This window comes from Strigops habroptila, chromosome 3 (assembly GCF_004027225.2).
Source record: "Strigops habroptila isolate Jane chromosome 3, bStrHab1.2.pri, whole genome shotgun sequence".
NCBI lineage: Eukaryota > Metazoa > Chordata > Aves > Psittaciformes > Psittacidae > Strigops > Strigops habroptila.
In genome coordinates, this window is record NC_044279.2 from 22,972,756 (window position 1) to 22,992,615 (window position 19,860).

Sequence of the window (19,860 nt, forward strand, 5' to 3'; positions counted from 1 at the left end):
TGTGTTTCATGTTCTTGTCTAGCTGCATGATAGAACATTACTTTTCAACCAGGCTCCTCCTGCACCCATGTGACTCACAGGTTTTCTATGAGCTATTCTAGCCACCAGAGCAAATAAGTAAAGCACTGGGACTTAAGTTTTTTGGTTTAGAAGCACTTCCACAAAGCTCTAACAAGAGCTTGAAGTCTGAGTGTGGTCTGGACTGTTACAGTAACACCAGAGGCTGAGCTTCATATTTCCTGTTTTCAAGTGCTCTGTTTGTATGTCATGGCCACATCAATAATGCAAAGTAACCCTCAGATCTAAGTCTTCATAGCTCAGGTGGCAAGACACCTGCTAGAGCACAATATAACAGAAAACCTAACTGAGCATGTGCGGAAGCGATCATTTACGTTAGACTGTCTTTTCCAGTGGAATTCTACAATGTACTGATCTATAACAACATGAGTGTTCCTGAGCATAAGAAGAAACAAAACAGACCAACAACAAAAAAGCCTTCCTTCAGGAGATGACAGTGTCGGTAGTTGTAAAGATATCTGCAAAATTTCCGTAGCCAGCTGCAATATATGCTACACAGCAACAAAAAATATGATTATTCCAAAAACTTTGAATGACTCCCTGAATAATTTTAGCTTCTGACTGTTTGTTACAAGCTATGAGAAAGCAGTAACAATCCATTACAAGGTCATTTTTATGGAAAAAGTTATTTTCAGTGCTGAACTGCACAGAGAATCAGATGTCTGTGGGAACATGACTTGTGTGCTAAACAGTTTGTGAGATACTTGTAATGCAAGTAAATTGTACGTTTTGATTTCTTGCTATTATTTTTATAAAAGCTAGATCATGATCCAGTCTTTGTCATTTTGCTGTAGCAGAAAGTCAGTGACCTACCTAATCCACCCGCAAAATCTGTGTCACCCCAAGTTTCAGAATGGTGTGGTTTGCAAATACGATTGCACTTTGTCATTTTATCATCATAACTTTTTAAAGAGAGAACTATATCAGACATGCTTTACAAAGCCTGTTCTTGTGAATTAGTGATTGCTGTTCCTCATGAGCATTAAAAGTAGCAAAATGTTCTTAACTGTCTTGGCAAACAAGCATGGCATTTTGTAGAATGGGGCCTTCAAAATCTATGCCTCCTCACTGCATTTTTTTTTTATTATTTAATTTATGCATTTTATATTGGTTTTGCACACATTGTTCCAAAGAAGAAACATAGCATCATATATCATCAGATGTAAGTTTTTTAAACAGTGGTGTAATAAATCACTGGAAGAAGCTAAAAAGGGATACTGTAACTTCTCCATCACTTTCACGACTTAAATTGAGATTAAGTGTCATTCTGTACTGTAATCCACAGTTTTCAACAATTTTATATATTAAAAAAATAAGCACAAACAGTTGTAGATTTGTAGAATATGTGTGGTCTCAAGAAAATTATTCTGGAAATGTTGCTTTCCATTTTTTTCTTATTTTTCTTAAAAGTAATATTATTATATATTATTTCACAAGTTTCCTTACTTGACTTTCTGAGTTTCTTATCTTTTGAGGAGGAAGAAAGGAATCAAACCCATACTTAAAAGAAATTTTTTCAACAGAATGTTCAAGCTCAGCTTGCTCAAATCAATGGTTCAAACTCCCTGGACTTTTTATGCAGGATGTAAGAGCTAACAACAGTGTCCTCTTACATTTTTAATGTGTGAATCTTCTGTGAGAGATATGGACAGTGCAGGAAACTCAGGTTTGCTGCTTACCATGCTAGCTATCAAGTTCCTTTGTAGAAAGAGAGTAACAGAAGTTCGTGTTCCTTCCACAGTAATCAAGTACAATTATAAAGATGGACACAATTGACAGGATTGGTTAGCAGGTTTAAGAAAGGATTAGTTAGATTCAGCATCATATCACCTAACTGTAATTAAGCCTTGCTGGAATGAGTATTTACGTGTATCAAACTGACATGATGATGAACTCCATTTGCTTTTTGTTTAAAAAAAACCAAAAAACCTAACGGACTGTGTCCAGGTCTGGATGTAATAATATTGTTGACAAATCTGAAGAGAAAAATTCATATACACATAAATGGAATTACCTTCTGCTTAGAAATGCAATAGTAAAAATTGAGAAGATATTTGGTTTTGGTTCAGTCTTGTTAACTGGGAGTGATACTGGACAAAACATTTTGTGTCTTTAGAAATCTGCGAAAAACCCCTTTTCCTGACAGGCACATGTCCTGCCCTCCACCTCTACTGTGTATTTAAAAAAAATCCGTTCATCCTGTCTTCATCTGAGGCTTACAGTCTCACTACCTACTTTGCATGCTGGCTCTATAGATGTGACAGATGTCAAGCAATATCCACCAAAATCAGTAAAGAGCCTGTCACAGGGGATGCAGTTGATAAAGCCCAGTCTCCTCACGCCAGGTGAGATGGTGCAGGGTGCCCTGCAGGCCTCCAGCTTCTGCCTCAGGAAGGTGGGAGTCTCCAATGGGTTCATTGTCCTGCTGCAACCCCCACCGATCTCAAGCACTGAGGTTAGTGCTAGCTGTCTGTCTTTAGACTACTTACTTACTACACCCTCTTTGATAAGGGGCAGAATTTAAATATCATTTGCTGTATGGGTATGTCTTCTGGACATCTTTGTTGAAGCACTGCTGAAATTAGTGCCGTTTACATATCTATGCAGCACGCAGAATTTGTTTCACTGCGTTAAAATTGGCATACACTGTAAATCCTCAGAATCTCTTTGGCACAGCTCATGAAGCTGTTAATGTCAGAGAATTGCTTCAGGTCTGTGTCAAGGCTTCTGACTCAGAAACCCTCATATAATCACAAAACTATAAATTTCAGATAAAATAATGCATTCTGTTTCTGGAGGGATTTTTTTATGTAAATCACATGTTTGTGAATACAAATTTACAAGTCAGCAAACGTGATATGACTTTGAAAGTTTTCTGAAACTTACAATCCAAGTCTTGGCCAGTGAGAACTTCATTCAGTCATTTTTACTTTCATATTTTTCTTAATGTCTTCCTTATTCCAGTTGCTTTCTGATGTCCAGTTTTGTGTTTCAAAAGAGGACCAGAGAGACTGATGGTGCAACCAGCCCTCTAGATGTTGACTTTCTTGGCAGACTCTAGTTGAGCTAGATAGGAGTAGGTGGGACAACCGTTGAAACAGCCCCAAAAGCAGACATGTGGGAGATGGAGATGCCTTCCAAGGTGAAAAGAAGAGGTGACACAGTTGTATTCACATCTCTCAACATCAGCAGCAAAGGCAGATAATGTTCCCTCAGAGACTGTCTATGCAGACATTCAGGAAAGTTCAGAAAGATTAACTAGAGCTATAAAGTTAAATCTCCTAAGTAGAATACAGAAATTAAGGGCAGGTTTGTTGAACTGAAAGAGCACATGGGAAGGCAGGAGACTTGGCTTCTGTTTCTGCCTCTGGCACTGACCTTCTGCATGACCATCATGGTTGGATGTTGTCAGACTTCTCCTCTCAGCAAAAATATTTGCCTACTCTGAAAACAATTTGAGATCCATCTAGTATTATTATCGAGTTGTTATTTTATGGATGCTGTTATTCAGAAACAATTGTGCTTCGGAACCTTATATGAGGTACTCTTGTCCTGTATAAGACAGGAAGGACAAGAAACTAAAAACCATCTTGTTTCTGAAGGAGGTGTTTACTTCTGGGTTTGTTGTCTGGCTTCCTTCTATAGGCAATGGAGTCTTCTGTGGTTCAGTTCATCTTCTCTGAAAGTAAATGCCTTAAAAACACCACCTCAGTCATGTCCATGCTTTTTTCTTTTCATTGACTATAAAAAGCACCTAGAATGATCAGCTTATAGCTGTCCTTGGACATTAAGTGAAATGAATCCCATCTTCTGAATTAACTTCACCAAGCATGCCAAGACATAGACATTTCACATACCACAAAAATTAATCTATTTTTCAGGAAAATTTTGCTGCCCTTTCCACTAAAACTCCCTCATTTTGTCCAAAAAATCCTGGAAGATGATAAGTAGTTGTTCCTCTTAATCATTTTAAAGTTGAACAGTGTTTGCTTTTTGAGAAGTGTTTGCCTTCTGAATTATGTTTAACTATGTAATGAACCTATTCTTTCTTCTGACCCCCATGAAGATATATTATGCACTGTGATCTGTACTTGTTTTGCTTCTCCCTAGCCCCAGGTAATGATGGATTATTTAGACATCAGAGGTAACATGGAAAGACTACAAGAAAAAAAACTCAAAAAAGTACTTTCCATTTATTCTTTAGCTTGCTTGGACACTAGTAAAATGGATCAATAAAAAATGCTGCATTATTGTGTCCAAGCCATAGCAGAGGAGATGTCCCTACAGTGTTTAAAATGGTAGTGCATATCACTATGATGTTGACAATGCTGGTTGTGAGGACATACTTTCAAAACTATCAAATCTCTCACTGCTAGAGAGGAAGATGCACCTCATGATGAATCATGGGCAGATGAGTCATCTCATTCTCCATAGTCTTTTTCCTCGTGCTGTCATAACATTAGCCTGGGGGTTGTTAACAATGCTTTTGGCTGCAGTGCAGGACTCATGGTCACATATCTGCAAACATGTTTTCCCCTAATGGTTGTGTGCCTTTGTTCCCTTCTGCTGACATGTCAAACCTCAACTTTCAATGGTAAGTGGAGGCTTGTCCTGTCTATTTTACCTGCCACTTCTACTGTGTTCTCTCCTCACTGGGAAGGATTAGAGATATTGCCGGAGGGAGATGCCAGCTTCTACCCAGGACAGTATGGCAAACTATAACAGCAGGGGAACCTCCTCAGAACTGCTAAAAGATTTTTTATGTTCTGTGCTTCATCAGATACTGATATTTACGTCACTAGTGTAAAGCCATCACTGTTTTTTATACTGTTTGAAATGAGGTCATAGAACTGAATTCTTTTGTTGGTTGTGGTCTTATGTTTTCTATTTATAGATATTGAGATATCACAGTTTTTAAAAAGAGCCCTAATATGCATTTGCAGAATATGCTATTGAAAATGTTGCACTGCAGACGTTCAGAAGCATGGAAAGAGCAAAAACAGCAGCCAAGCACTCCAAAGAGAAAAGGTTAGCTAAAATTTTGAGTTTCTCTCATTGCAATATTTTGCCAACAAGTCACAGATGTACAGCACATGAGCATGTGAAAAAGTGATTATGAGGGTTATAATGGCAGCTCTGAATCCGTAATGCATAATACATTCATCCCAAGGTGCATTTGTGCATCTGTTAAGGTATTTTTACTACTAGGGCAAGGGCTTTTAAAACCATTTTCTGAACTGTTTAGCTCATTTGAAGTGTTTAATTGATATTTTATATTTTTGTCCTTATTACTTTCTGACATTAAGCCATGACACAATGCGTTATTATAGTGACAGTTGTTCCAGCTTCCGTTTGTGATTCATCCCTTTGAGTTCTGTCATCATTTTTGCATATTTCTTTATGCCCTCTTCTGCTTTTCCAGAGTCCCTGTGACACTAAGCTGGCCATAGGTGGGCATGGAAGCGTATCTCAGTCTGGGCTTGTCTCCCTAGAGGCTTATGTAAGTCAGAACGTGGCCTAATGTCCTTTGCTGAGAAATAAAGTAATTTTTGTTCATTTCTGTTCTTCCCCTTGTCATATGAATGGCATTCTGCTCCAATTTGTCTTTGATCTCTCTGACACTCAAGTAAGACCCAGACAGTTCCTCACTGAGATTACTTCTTCCCTTACTAATTTTGCACAAAATAAAAACAGAGATTATTCTTGATCTACAGTAGTGGAAGTGAGAAGAGGTTCTGGCGCAGTGATCCATTTCCACCCTCACTTATCTAGGTGCTGCTCATGTTGATTTGAATGATGGCTGAAGCTGGTCTTTTGCCATCTGCTGCACTTACACATATATTTATCTCCCTGCTGTATTTACAGAGAATACCAAGCCCTACCTGCTGCCTTGACCTTGGGGTCTAAAACCTACCTCACTTTCAAAACTAGTCTTTTTCTTTGTGTTTCTTTTATTTTAAATACAATAATCCCAAATTGCCAGACATCCCATACAGCCACCTTTGCCAATGACACACAAGGATAAAGTGGATGGGAAAAGCTGAATTTAATTAGTGACACTTGCTTGGCTCCAGTACAAGGTACTCTATATACAGTGGAAGTTAGTGGAGATCCTGTCACCATGATTAAGTCATTTGTAAGTGAGGAGAAAAATAAAGCTGTGTGATTTTCCATTTATCATCTCCCTGATCTGTTCCTTCCCACAGCAGTGATATCACCAGCACAAAGCCCTTCGGGCAGATCTTTATCCTGACCATTACAATGCTCTCTGAGTTTGTTGCGAACCCCTTGTTTCAGTCTCTTCTGAAGTAGAGCTTTTTTTTTAATTCCCAGTCAATGTAGATTATGTTCACAGTTTCACACCTCTCAGCTTTATGAATTATTTCCTTTAAAAATAACTTGAGCAGACATGTCAGCCATGATTTATTCTGTATGAAATTATAACAAATTGCTTTAATGAACTGATACTTTGCTAGACATTTCGTGGCCTCCCAGCCTGGATCTCTGTGTTCACCCCAGTGTAAAGCAAGCACCATTACTGATAAGCGCCTTTGAAAACAGAACAAGATCCTAAACTAACTTTTTGAAAGTGATTTGGTGAATACATTTTGAGGATGAGTGAAATGCAGTTTAAAGGAGTCATGCTATGACAAAGGGCAAAAAGACAAACGTAGATTTATTTGGTGGACTAAAGAAATATTAGCCTGCCTATCATTTAAGTTAAGTTATCCAGTGAAAGGTATGGTCCTGCATCAGATACCGGAGAACATGACTATGAAATCCCACTGTGTTTGTAGATATTAACATTATATAGACCCCAACTCTGCTGCTTTTCCATCAGTGAATAGCCTCCTGATCTTAACAAGAACAGGTTTGTACTTTGGCAAGACTTTGAATTGTTTAAGTCTAATTTACCTTTTTTATTCCAATGTGTTGGAGGGCAAAAAAGTACTTAGACATCTAGATAAAGCACTGCACTTAATAAAAATTTATTGATTGATAAATTAATTTATACCTAATGGCCAGAAGAGTTGTGGAGAGTTGTGCAGGCTGGAAGAGATCAGTTTAAATGCTAAACACACAAGAGAGAAGAATGAGGTACAGAAGCAGTTTATAGGAACAAACTGGGGTAAACATGAGTAGAGAGCAGAAAGAAATGTGGGTGAATATCTTGAGACAAGCCAGGTGCACAACAACATTTAAAAATAAGAGTTAAACAAAATGTTTTCCTGAAGCTCCGAAATATAGAATCTATAAAGAAGGCACAGGCTAGGACAGAACTTGCAGTTCCTTCTGTGTCTGGGAATTTTGCATCTCAAAGCAAAGAACACCTACACATCTACAGGTTGTACAGGCTGATGCAGTTTTGACAGCCGCTACAGAGAGTGCCTTCAAGTTTACTGTGTGATGAGGTAAGGCCTTCGCCCTGGCTTACGTGTGGGCCATGACCAGATCATGGTGCCATAATGCACCTTCCAAGTGAGCAACCTGTCCAGTCTTCTTTGCTATTAAGAGAACACAAGAGGAGATGGTGAAGGGAAGAGTGTGAGAATTAATAGGCTGACGCAAGACTCCCTTGGCTTTTTTCATAAGTTTATTGCTCACTGGAAGCTCTTAGCTGCCAGAATGAATATCAAGATTACCCATCAGAGACAGCCTGAGATCTATCTGAGGCAGTAACGTGTTATTTTTGCTGTACAGAGTGGGGGTGATACAGAAGGTCTAGGGGTGCGATTCAGTAAAGTTATCTCTACCTTTAGAAACAAGTTACTTAGAAACACACAGAAATAAGGATCAAATTGTTCCTTAAACGTTTTTATATACATAGTCATTAGTATCTGTCTTCCTTTTACTCTTTATCATTGTTTAAATGATGCACTCAGGTCCCAAGGCATAGAACATATTTTTAAAGAAACTTCCCATTTGCTCTTCATTATATTTTCATACAATACACAGTAACCTTATTTGCTTGAAAACTGTCCTATTAAAATACAGTGAATAACCTCAATAACCTCTGTGTGAACCTTGATCCTTATTATCTTGCAATTTCAGTTGCTCCAATGTACTCCTCCTATCATCTCTGTGACTAATAGCAGCTTCATTTGAAACCTGCTTAGTTGCTTTTCTCTGTGTAGCCCTTTCTTCTGACAGAAAATGCATCTGTCCCCTACCATTTGCACAAACAGTGTGGAGCTGCCATCTGCGTGCTGCCTGCACTGCGATTGAAGAGTAAGTGTCGTCCTCTTGGCGCCAGCCACAGTATCAAGAGTGCCCTCCCAGGCCCCACGGCCTTTCTCACCTCCACAGCAAGGAAGCGGAGAATGTGGCAGAGTGTTCTCCGAGGTGCTGCCAAAACACCTAGCTGACTTAACACCATCCACATCTCCCCCTTAATGCTAGGAAAAAACATTGCCAGAAGAGCTTTCGCAGTAAAATACAGGCAGAATCTTACCCGTCAAGTTGGTTTGGAGGGGTTATTTCTCAGTAAGTCAACACTATTCGCTCTGTGCGAATGTGTCTGTATTTGAATAGTTTAACCCCTATTTTCTGCTATCCTTTTAACACTTTTCTCCCCAAATCTTTGTTCTGGGATATCTCTACAGAACCTTTTCCATCTTTTCTCCTTCAAATGTTCAAGCTGATGTCTGCTAGCCTACTATATGCCACCATTTATCATAAGGAGTGTATTTATTGAAATAATAAAAAATAGGTAGAATAAAAACTGTGGAGTCCCAGAGCAACAGAGCAAGTCAAGTTAATTCCATTGTTTCAAAACACAGGAAAAGAGATGTGCCAAGTTGCACTAAGATTGTTATTTTGATGGGTGCTGGTGGAGCACAACATACAGATGTTAATAGGTGGAAACAAACCCTGTCTTCCAAAGCTCATTTTGCTTTAAGTTGGAGCTGAGGAATTGACCCCCTTTTCTTCATGCAGCTTTCATGAGTCTGGAATTGGTACAGCCTCAAGCTCCACTTCTAGCCCCAGAACAAGATTTTGAAAGCAACATAGCCTTTTGGTTTTCTATCATCAAGGAGACTGGGCCATTTCAAGACCCATTCCATAATAAATTACTACTAACTGCCAGCTGTTAACAAACTCAACATTTTCTCTCTTCTGTATAAACAGTTGTGTTACAAGAACAAAAGAAAAAGAGAGGAAAGGGCTTGTTACAGCTCCATGGTGCCAGTGAACCTTGTGTGTTCTGATTGGTGAAGAATTCGGTGATTGTGTTTTAACAGAAAGTGAAAGTATTGGAATAGGAAAGTAAGCAAGCATTAGGTGACCCTCAACACTATGGTATGATTTCTTGCTGTGCGGCAGAGCTTGGACACTGAGCTATTCAGAAAAAACTCCTTGCATCCCAGCAGTACATATAGGTTATAACAGAGTGCACTGCTCATTGGAATAACTCTTTAGTCCTTTTAGTACTCAGAGTTTACAAGTTTGATAATGAAGCTTCTGGGAACAGTATCAATACAATCAATATACACAGTATTTTTACTCAAACTTCACTGCAACAATCAATCACCATGCTAGAGAAAAGTGTAAGTAAGTCGCATGTATACTTCACTAACTCAGAATTGCTCAGCTCTAATGCAACACTTGGTTGCCAGGTCAATCTGGTAATAGTCATTGTGACAAAATACATTTACATATGTGCATCAGTGAAAAAATTTAATGATGTTGGATAGCACAGCAATAGGACATTTTCCAAAATGTTTTGCTAAACACTACAATAAGGCCAGCTGGGGAAAAAGTATGAAAAAAACCCAAGTATTGAAATTAGGCTTGAAAAAAGGGTTTGAAAATACAAACCTTTTTTGTGCCACTAGAAATGTACTCTGCTGGCAAATCCAGACACAAAGCAAAGCATTTTGTGGCACTGTCAAGGGTTTGTTAAAATATGGCTGGACACTGAAGTAAAGCCAATTTACACAGTACCAGTTGGCAAGCACAAGGGTGTTTATTCTGCTTGATAAGCATCTCCTTAGTAACTCTATGAGTCAATACATTGAGTTGATGAGCAGCATGTGGGGGGAAAAACTTGAGTGCAACATGGAGAATGTTAACCAAATGTTAGGGAAAGTAAATTGAAATCAAGCCTGCAGAGGTTGCTTTTTGCAAGGGGATTCAGGGTAAATACATGAAAGGTGAATTAACAAGAAGTACTCAAAAGAAGATAATGGGCCAAATTAGCCTGCAGCTCACATCCATGCTTGTGTCTCTCTGCTTGCTTAAGTTAGATTCTGAATCTATTTTCCCCGTTTGACAGTGCTTTATTTGAATTGCCAATGACTGAGTGCCAATAACTGTGAGCAGTACATAGGGGAAAATGAGGTCTATGTTCAGGTGGGGTACATCTGACCCATAGGCAAGCTAACATCTGTAATTGTAGCTTAAAGAACTTCTTTACATCCTAAGGCTAGTTTTGTTCCTCTCTCATAGTAACTACTGTATTTGATGCCATTTACCAATGACAGACAAGGGACAGGTAAGAGAAAGATTAATCAGTGTAAATCCCCATTCCTGAGATGAAGTTGCTAAGGAATCCCTAACATTACCAGACAAACCTTCATTATTGGTCACAGATCTACAAAAATCTTGATTCTTGGTATGTATCTCCCCTTTCCCAATCCTTTATTTCTAGGCTAGCCTCTCGGGGGAAATTTCCGGTGAGGTAACTGCTGCCTGAAATGATCAGCAATAGTAATAGCATAGAGAATAGAATTTTAAATTCCAGCCATATAATTAATAATCTCTATTGCTTCTAAGGGAGCCAAGTATATTTAAAAACAAATGTAGAAGGCCTAATGCATAAGATGAATAGCCTATGAGGTCACAGAGAACAGTTATGATTATCTAGTCTGACCTTTTGAATAACTCAGATCTTGCAGTTTCACCTAATCATCCTTATACCAAACCCATAACTTCTGATTACACTATGACAGATATTTCAGAAACACATCCAGAACAGATTTAAAGAATAAAAGTGACAAAGAATCAATTGTATCATTAGTAAGCTGTTCCTGTGGTTAATTACTAGATCTGATTCACAAAAAATGTTGACAGAATCATTCCTCTAAAAAAAGTGCTCTCTGATGAAATCAAAGAGCTTCACAGAACATTTTTGAGTGGTGTGTGTGGTTTTGCTTCAGGTAAGAGAAGAGCTTCGGGTAGAGATATTTAAAGTCGTCATGTTTGAAATGTCTTCACGAGGAATTCTGGTTTCGTATTATACTGTAAAAAAGAGAAATAAAAGCATTAAAATTTCCTGTTTGTTTTGTTTTGTTTTTTTTTTTTAACTAAAAATTATAATGTTTGGGCTTCATTCAGGCAAAACACAGGTATATACTAAAAAGACGTATTTTATACTCTTAGTTGTTCCAGCCATTTTATTAATTACCCTCAAAATTAAACTATTTTAAAATCCAGGCTGAACTTCATCTGAATTAACTTCAGCTTTAGACAAGGAAAGTAATTTCTTATATAATAGCGTGCCTGATGACCATCTTTTACAGTTATAGAATCATAGAATCATAGAATAGTAAGGGTTGGAAAGGACCTTAAGATCATCTAGTTCCAACCCCCCTGCCATGGGCAGGGACACCTTGCCCTAAACCACGTGGCTCAAGGCTCTGTCCAACCTGGCCTTGAACACCGCCAGGGATGGAGCATCCACAACCTCCCTGGGCAACCCATTCCAGTGCTTCACCACCCTCACCGTAAAGAACTTCTTCCTTATATCTAATCTAAACTTCCCCTGTTGAAGTTTGAACCCATTACCCCTTGTCCTACCACTACAGTCCCTAAGGAAGAGTCCCTCCCCAGCATCCTTGTAGACCCCCTTCAGATACTGGAAGGCTGCTATGAGGTCACCACGCAGCCTTCTCTTCTCCAGGCTGAACAGCCCCAACTCTCTCAGCCTGTCTTCATATGGGAGGTGCTCCAGCCCTCTTATCACCCTCGTGGCCCTCCTCTGGACTCGCTCCAACAGCTCCATGTCCTTCTTATGTTGAGGACACCAGAACTGTACACAGTACTCCAAGTGAGGTCTCACGAGAGCAGAGTAGAGGGGCAGGATCACCTCCTTCGACCTGCTGGTCACGCTTCTTTTGATGCAGCCCAGGATGCGGTTGGCTTTCTGGGCTGCAAGTGCACACTGCCGGCTCATGTTAAGCTTCTCGTCAACCAATACCCCCAAGTCCTTTTCTGCAGGGCTGCTCTGAATCTCTTCTCTGCCCAACCTGTAGCAGTGCCTGGGATTGCCCCTACCCAGGTGTAGGACCTTACACTTGGCTTGGTTAAACTTCATAAGGTTGGCATCGGCCCACCTCACAAGCGTGCCAAGGTCCCTCTGGATGGCATCCCTTCCCTCCAGCGTATCAACCGAACCACACAGCTTGGTGTCGTCGGCAAACTTGCTGAGGGTGCACTCAATCCCACTGTCCATGTCACCGACAAAGATGTTGAACAGGACTGGTCCCAACACCGATCCCTGAGGGACACCACTCGTTACAGGTTTTCAACTGGACATCGAGCCATTTACCACAACTCTTTGCATGCGGCCATCCAGCCAGTTTTTTATCCACCGAGTGGTCCATCTATCAAATTGATGTCTCTCCAATTTAGAGACAAGGATGTCGTGCGGGACAGTGTCGAACGCTTTGCACAAGTCCAGGTAGATGACGTCAACTGCTCTGCCCCTGTCCATCAGTTCCATGGCTCCATCATAGAAGGCCACCAAATTGGTCAGGCAGGATTTCCCCTTAGTGAAGCCATGTTGGCTGTCACCAACCACCTCGTTGTTTTTCATGTGCCTTAGCATGTTTTCCAGGAGAAACTGTTCCAAGATTTTGCCAGGCACAGAGGTGAGGCTGACTGGTCTGTAGTTCCCTGGGTCTTCCACCTTCCCCTTCTTGAAAATGGGGGTTATATTGCCCTTCTTCCAGTCATCGGGAACTTCACCTGACTGCCAGGATTTTTCAAATATGATGGACAGTGGCTTAGCAACTTCATTCGCCAGCTCCTTCAGGACCCGTGGATGGATTTCATCAGGTCCCATGGACTTGTGCATGTTCAGGTTCTTAAGATGGTCTCGAACCTGATCCTCTCCTACAGTGGGCCTAAGGTCTTCATTCTCACAGTCCCTGCATTTGCTTTCCAAGACTTGGGTTGTGTGGTCAGAGCATTTGCTGGTGAAGACTGAGGCAAAGAAGTCATTAAGAACCTCAGCCTTCTCCAAATCCATGGTAGCCAGTTCTCCTGATAGCTTCTGGAGAGGGCCTACATTGTCCCTAGTCTGTCTTTTATTTGCTATGTATCTATAGAATCCTTTCCTGTTATCTTTTACATCCCTTGCCAAACTTAATTCTAGCTGGGCCTTAGCTTTCCTAACCTGGTCCCTAGCTTCTCGGGGAATGCTCCTATATTCTTCCCAGGTGGCCTGTCCTCGCTTCCACCTTCTATAAGCTTCTTTTTTCCCTCTAAGTTTCCTCAGCAGCTCCTTGTCCATCCATGGAGGTCTCCTGGCCCTCCTGCTGCACTTTCTTCTAGTCGGGATGCAACACTCTTGAGCACGTAGCAGGTGATCCTTGAATACCAACCAGCAGTCTTGGGCCCCCCTGCCCTCTAGGACTGTATCCCATGAAACCTTACTAAGGAGGTTCCTGAAGAGGCCAAAGTCTGCTTTCTTGAAGTCCAGGGCAGTGAGCTTGCTGCACGCTCTTCTCACCATCCTGAGGATCTCAAACTCAACCATCTCGTGATCACTAGAGCCAAGGCTGCCCTGGAGCGTCACATTTCCAACCAGTCCCTCCCTGTTGGTGAGCACAAGGTCCAGCATGGCACCTCTCCTCGTCGGCTCCTCTACTGCTTGAAAGAGGAAGTTGTCTTCCACGCAATCGAGGAACCTCCTGGATTGCTTGTGCCGGGCCGTACCGTCCCTCCAACAGATGTCAGGATAGTTGAAGTCCCCCATGAGGACAAGGGCCTGCGAGCGTGAGGCTGCTCCTATCTGTCTGCAGAGCGCTTCATCCACAGAGTCCTCTTGATCAGGCGGCCTGTAACAGATCCCCACCGTAATGTCCCCTGTTGCTGTTTTCCCTTTGATCCTGACCCACAAACACTCTGTTACCTCATCAGCCGTCCCCAGACAGAGTTCCATACTCTCTAGCCTATCACTGACATAGATAGCAACACCCCCTCCCCGTCTGCCTGGCCTGTCTTTTCTAAACAGCCTGTAACCTTCCATTCTGACATTCCAGTCATAGGAGCCATCCCACCATGTTTCTGTGATACCAATGACATCATATTCCCATAGCCTTGCACACATCTCTAATTCCTCTTGCTTGTTCCCCATACTACGGGCGTTTGTATAGAGGCACCTTAGCCGAGCTCCAAATGCAGCCGACTCAATGGCTGGGGCAGCTGGAACATCTCTACATCGCTCCAAGCACTTATTACAGGTGCTGGCAACTGACCAGGAATGTTGGGATGGCTCAATGCTCCCCTCCCCCAACACATCTAGTTTAAAGCTTTCCTGACCAGCCTGGCAAGCCTCCTACCAAAACAGCTCTTCCCCTTCTTTGTCAGACCAGCTCCACCAGCCTCCAGTAGATCTGGCCTCCCAAATGGAGCCCCATGTTCTAAATAGCCAAACCCCTGACTATGGCACCACCATTCTAACCAGTTATTAACCTGCCAGACACGCCTAGCTTTTTTAAGGTCCTCCCCTTTGTCCTGGAGAATCGATGAAAAAACTATCTGAGCTCCAGAGCCCCTAACCACCTCTCCCAGGGCTCTGTAGTCCTTCTTAATGTTTTCGAGGCTACTGCTATCTATATCTCTAGCACCCACATGGACCACTAGGAGGGGGTAATAGTCAGCAGGACTTACTAGAGCAGGCAGCCTCTCAGCAACATCCCTGATCCGAGCCCCTGACAGGCAACACACCTCCCTCGAGACTGGATCAGGCCGGCAGATGAGTGCCTCTGTGCCTTTCAAAGTAGAGTCCCCTACTACTATGACCCTCCTCTTTTTCCTGGAGGCACCAGTAGCGATCCTCTTTACTGGTGCATCAGCAGGGTGCTGTCATAAATTGTGACCACAACGGATCATAATCCAATTAAAATTTTATTAATTATAGCAAGTAGAATATGAGCAAAAACAGCGCTGGACGACAGGGGAGTCTGCGCTCCGCCACTGCCGTGCTGAGCAGTTCAAACAGTCCCTTTTTATACATCTTTACTTCCGTGTTCATGAAGTAGTGGAGGTACTCTGCGCATGCTTCAGTTGTTGTTAGGGGGTCGTTTTCTACCTCCTGGTGGTCGTTGAGGCCGAAATAAGAAGTCTTTCTCCTTTATCCCATAGTTGACCCCTCATTCACATGTCCTTATCTGGGGTTGTTTGTCCTGTTTCTGTCGGTTCCTGGAAGTCTGGCGGTTATCTCGCGATTGTGGTTATCTTATCTTACTCAAGCAGTGTCCGGGTTTCTGTTTGCATAAGCGATTTCACATCTTTGTTGCCTAACCTTTACATTGAGCTTAACATAAATCTTAATAAACAATATCCTAGTCCATAGTTTCTCACAATCCCCCCTTTTTCTTTTTATCCTATTATTGTTTATTAGACGTTACTTTCATTTTCGGCACTGCGAACAAACCTTTTTCCACAATCCCAATATTTATCATAACACTCACAAGGTAATACCTCACAATTACAAAAGGCATAGTTCTCACGTGGCATAATGTATTCACAGCAATCTTCATCTTCATTAATAGATACACTCTTATATTTTGCCCCAGACCTCGTAGTTAAAATAAGCAGTTTAGCTATGTCAAACCGTTCTTTAATAAAGTGTATTTTATGTTTGTTATTGTCTAGTTCATAGGTTTATGAGGGTTTCCATTTGCTTGGGTTATTATCAATAACAAAACTAACGGTATACCAGAAAAAAGGGTGTCTGTTAATTTTGCCAATTTAAGTATATTTTTACCAGTCCTGGGGAAGTTCGGCCATTGCTGCTTTTGTGTCCCATCGTTCTGGTTCTTTTCTCCACAGTTTGTTCCTCCTCTGCCTCGCCCGTCGACTCGGTTGCTTCGAGCCACGGGGTGTACCATCTTCTCGGCAGCAAGGGAATTCTTCAGGAGAACAGTTGTTTCGGGCTTTCTGCCTGTTTATATAGGCTTCCCACTTTGCAGCTTTAACTAATGGGGCAAAGTAAGACACGGTCAGTACTTCCCTTCTGCATTTTATAACCAAAATTTCAGCTACAAAGGGGACTGGTTCGTTGGAGTGGTAGCAATAATATTGAGGGTTTATTCCTTTGGCAAAAATTTCCCACCACTCATGGGATTCCCGAATAATTTCTTGTTTAGACTCTAATTGTTTTAATTTCCACTCAGTGAGAGTTCTTTGGATTTTCCAACACTGTGTGCAAACTCCTATTGGAGGGTATCCACATTCACAATGTGTCTACCATTTATCCTGGCATACCTTACACCTAAAACAAGCAAATGGATAACAATTGCAGTTCAAATCATTACACCTAATTCGTATATCTAGAGTGCATATATTATTTACATCAACATATCTTCTATATTTAATATTGTGAGGTTGCATAAGTTTAGCAATTTCCTTCAACACACTTTGTACGCTTCCATATATAATAGAAAAAAAGAGAAATAATTATAGCAAATATAAACAGCAATACACACTTTATACCAAAAGGTAATGCGGCAAAATAATCAAATAAAGTCTTTATTATTACGTTATCTTTTCAGGGTTATCTTGGTGTCACCTGGAGTACTGATTACTTTCCAGTGGGGTCTCGTCACTGGGCCTTTAATGCGACTGGCATGAGTCCATCCACGCTCAGCAGTTCGGACAGCTGTTTCTGTTGTAAGCAAAACAAGATAAGGTTCCTCCCAATTGGGTTTTAGGGTTTCTTCCTTCCACACTTTAATCAATATCCAATCCCCAGGTTTAACATTATGAATTTTTAAGTCCAACGGGGGTCGTTGTACAATCAGTCCATGTTCCCAAAGCTTGTTACGATGTTCTGCTAATTGTGAAACATATTCATTAATCACACGGTCTCGAATTAAAACATTTGTTTGTGGACTTTCAATTCTATAAGACATTCCATACACCATTTCAAACGCTGATATTCCTACATCTGCTCGGGGTCTGGTTCTGAGAATTAATAGTGCCATGGGTAGGCACTTAATCCATGATAATTTGGTTTCTATCATTAATTTAGTCAAAATAGTTTTGATTTCTCCATTTATCCTTTCAACTTTTCCCGAACTTTGTGGATGCCATGGTGTATGGTATTCCCACTTAATCCCCAAGCTTTCAGCTAGATCTTTAACAATTTTTGACACAAAGTGTCTTGTGCTAACAATCGATCAATTTCTGGTTTTAATCCCCTCCGTCCTTCTAGGGATATGGGATATTGCCTTACCCTCACAGGTATGTGGGGTTCGGAAAGTTGGATTTTAATCGGTGGGATTTTCAGTCTACTAATTGTGTCCGGAGAGTACCAGACATCGGGGTTAATTTGTTTTTGATCATCCACTGTTAAAGGATAAGCAGACACTGTTAGCTCCTGATTTTTCACTTTAATTTCTAATTGCAATTCAACAATTAAATCTCGTCCTAACAGATTAAATTCTGCTTCAGGGACGAGCAAGAGTTCACCCATTCCAAATTTATTTTCAGTTTCGAATACCACATTTTTGATTTTGCTTACTTTAAAGGGTTCTCCTTTTGCCCCAATTACTTGTACCTTTTCAGGGGAAACTTTACATCCCTCAGGTATTTGCTTAATAGTTGATTTCTCAGCCCCAGTGTCTACTAAAAAGGTGAACTCTTGTTTATGGGGACCTATTTTTAATTTTATCAAGGGCTCATGATGACTCCGGTCCCCTAAGATATAGAGCCCCTGACTCTCTGCTTGGGGTCCCTGGGCATGTTGAGCATCCCACAGTCTCATTCCTGCTCGTCTAATCATATCTCTTTCCTTGGTAGTAAATAATTGACCAAGGATAGATTGCATCTCATCCCAAGTATAAAGGTTTGGTCCCAAAAATTGATTTAATCTTTCTGCCACTCCCAGTGGGTCCTCAATTAAGTTTCCCATTTCGGTTCTTTTAAAATCTCGTAGGTCAGCCGAGTTTAGGGGTACGGAAATATATCCGATCACAGGTTGAGGTCCCCCCATGGGTATTTCCCTTAGGGGGTACATCTGAGCTGCCCCTTTTTGACTTCTAGTTACGCGTCTAGGAAGAGGGGGAGACCCTTGTTCCGACTCTGGTGGGGGAGTGGGCGCTCTGGAGACTTCTGCGGGAGCAGGAGGAGGAATGTAAGGAGGGGGGGTTAGAAGGGTTTCGTCTAACTCTTCCTTCTTTTTCTTTTGTTTAGTTTTTATTTCATTCAGCGGATAAAGTCTAGCTCTCGGTCTTTCTAGCCACACTTCCGCATATTGACTCTCCTCCGGGTTAAGGGGTTTTTTATTATTAACCCAGAGGTTTAATTGCTGTCTTACCCAATCTTCTTCTGACCCATAGACTGGCCGAAAGACATTTTTAGAAATCTTCTTCCCTCCCCATATCTTAGTACAATATTCTATCATTTTTTGCTTATCTTTCCCTAGGGTTCCAGGGGAATATCTCCAATTGTCTAAGATATATGCCAGAGGGGTATTTTTAGGTACAGTGTGTACCCTCCCCATGGGAGTCGAAGGCTTGCTGCCCTTCGCCCCCATCTTCTGGATTATCCACAAACACACACTCACTCGCTCCCCTTATTCCTGGCCCAGTCCCTCGCGGGAGGTGGGAAACGCAGTACTAAAGGGTCCACACTCGCTTGGTTCAGTATATCGAACCTCTCGTTCGTTATAATCCAGGATACCCAATCCCGCCCGAACGGCGAACCCGCGAACAACTTCGCAGTATACTTACGCGTCCTGCGTCTTCGTCCGGACTCCCATGCACAGAATTTTATGGGATTTTACCGGTCCTTTTTTGCTCAATATCCTAGAATTTAGGTTCGTCGGTAAGGTTGGAGTGAGCTGTTGGTCGCGGGGCCGCGAAATGTCGCGGGGCGCCTCCCCGGAGGACCAAAGCCCACCGTTCCTTATCCGAGTCACGGCACCAGAAATTGTCATAAATTGTGACCACAACGGATCATAATCCAATTAAAATTTTATTAATTATAGCAAGTAGAATATGAGCAAAAACAGCGCTGGACGACAGGGGAGTCTGCGCTCCGCCACTGCCGTGCTGAGCAGTTCAAACAGTCCCTTTTTATACATCTTTACTTCCGTGTTCATGAAGTAGTGGAGGTACTCTGCGCATGCTTCAGTTGTTGTTAGGGGGTCGTTTTCTACCTCCTGGTGGTCGTTGAGGCCGAAATAAGAAGTCTTTCTCCTTTATCCCATAGTTGACCCCTCATTCACATGTCCTTATCTGGGGTTGTTTGTCCTGTTTCTGTCGGTTCCTGGAAGTCTGGCGGTTATCTCGCGATTGTGGTTATCTTATCTTACTCAAGCAGTGTCCGGGTTTCTGTTTGCATAAGCGATTTCACATCTTTGTTGCCTAACCTTTACATTGAGCTTAACATAAATCTTAATAAACAATATCCTAGTCCATAGTTTCTCACAGTGCTCATTAGGTGTGGTGGGTGCTTTCTCATTAGCCCCCTGCAGAACTGCGAAGCAGTTCTGGGTGGGGACATCAGATTTAGGAGGAAGCCCCTTGTCGTTAATTGTCCTCTTCC

The 19,860-nt window shown here is 41.6% G+C and overlaps 1 long non-coding RNA gene across 1 annotated transcript; it reads right to left on the bottom strand.

Moving 5' to 3' along the window:
- Positions 1-15,912: 15,912 nt before the first annotated feature.
- Positions 15,913-19,363, bottom strand: LOC115605718. The gene is made up of 2 exons (XR_003990702.1): positions 19,044-19,363; positions 15,913-16,975 (listed from the first exon to the last, which is right to left on the bottom strand). It is a non-coding gene; the product is annotated as an uncharacterized LOC115605718 (long non-coding RNA).
- Between the last annotated feature and the right edge of the window lie 497 nt (positions 19,364-19,860).